Here is a 1,653-nt window from a genome sequence, read left to right on the forward strand (position 1 = left end):
TTTAAAGCACCTTTTTATGCAAGACGATAATATGCAGGTTTTCCACTATATATACATCAACAACTTTCTAGCTAGTCAAAATTCTAATTACAAATTTGTTTCTTTCAACCTGCAATTGTTTAAAGTGATTATAGTTTCTCCAACAAATTCCTTGAGCTAGATGCTTATACATTTATAAGAATTAAGATTAAATGCAGTTTAGATTAAGATATACAAATTTTGTTATAAGATTTGTTAATTAGGTCGGACATTATATCCAAATACAGGATAAAAATCAAATGCTTGTAACTAAAACTTAGGGCATTGAACTTAAAATTCAAGAAATTCAAGTTTCATCATAAATTCAAATATCCTTTGACATTATATAACTCCAACCAATTAAAAAAAATCCGTAAACCAAAACCAAACACATAAAAAATCCACAACCAAAGATATCTTAGATTAGTATTTTTAAAGCCTTATAAACTGTATTTGAAATCCCACAAATAATTACACAACCACTCAACTTCGTAGGGCAATATATTTAACAACAGAAATTAAAAAAAAAAATAAAATCTTAACTCACTTTTAATACATGATATTAAAGACCAATAGCAACTGGGCTTGGTTTATACTTGGTTTATTTGACCGGGAGCAACTTAGTTTTGGCTGCCCAAAAGAACTCTTTGGTAACTCGCTCGTTAATTGTTCTAACACTTTGGGAGGTCACTAGGAGGTGGGATAACCGACTCGTTTGGGCCTTTACCATTGTCTACAACAAATGCCATTTTTAATCCCCATGTTGTGTGTACTTCCAAATGACAATGCATGAACCACACACCTACAAGATTTAAAACAAAAAAATGGAATGATGTATGTTTCATATAAATCAACAATAAAAGGCTGTAGAATCAAACGAATATTAGAAATATAAGCACGATTGTTTACCTGGATTGTCAGCTCTAAATCTAATAGCAGTCCAACCACCAGCTGGGACACCAACGGTGTTTCTTTCAACAGGGTCAACCAAATTAAATTTCTTAGGATCGGTAGCAGGGTTGTAGTTACCAATCCCCCTTCCGACAACAAAAAAGTTAAACCCGTGCAAATGAAGTGGATGACTCTCAGGGGTTAGCATCCCTGTGTCTTGTAAAACAACTTGTACCATGGCGTTATAAGGAAGTCTGTATAACCTTGTACCGTTTGTAGTTGCAAGATTTGTTGGTTGTGTGCCTGTGTAGTTATAGGGTATCAATGGTTTGCTAGGGAAGTCATCGGTGAATACACCACTTATATTGAAATAATGTGCTTGTAAAAGCGCGGTTTTGGGCATAATAAACGTGACATTATTAATACTAGCCGCAACCCTGCTACCATTAACACAAGTTGAACACGGGTTGATCCCTAGACCAATTGTGAAAAACAATGAATGATCAACGGTCAACGGAACATTGGCGGGGTATTTTTTGGAATTCAAGCTTCTTAACGAATTTATGAAACTGTTAGCCACAGGAGTGGCGTTTTTTGGTGGAGGAGCAATCAGCTGAGTGGCGGTAGAAGATACGGTACCCGAGTAATGTAGAGACGCGGTGGCAGTAATGTTATCAACTGCAATTGGTGCATCCATAAATGGTGAGGCCGCAACTAGGTATTTACCGGCCTTTTGAGTAGCGG

General features: G+C 36.0%; 1 pseudogene; it reads right to left on the reverse strand.

Moving 5' to 3' along the window:
- Nucleotides 1–574: 574 nt before the first annotated feature.
- On the reverse strand, nucleotides 575–1,648 carry LOC143612474 (laccase-4 pseudogene; annotated as a pseudogene).
- Nucleotides 1,649–1,653: the final 5 nt, after the last annotated feature.

Source organism: Bidens hawaiensis, unplaced genomic scaffold (genome assembly GCF_021521415.1).
Source record: "Bidens hawaiensis isolate Kalapana, Puna unplaced genomic scaffold, B.hawaiensis_p1.1 tig00034619_1, whole genome shotgun sequence".
NCBI classification, from domain to species: domain Eukaryota; kingdom Viridiplantae; phylum Streptophyta; class Magnoliopsida; order Asterales; family Asteraceae; genus Bidens; species Bidens hawaiensis.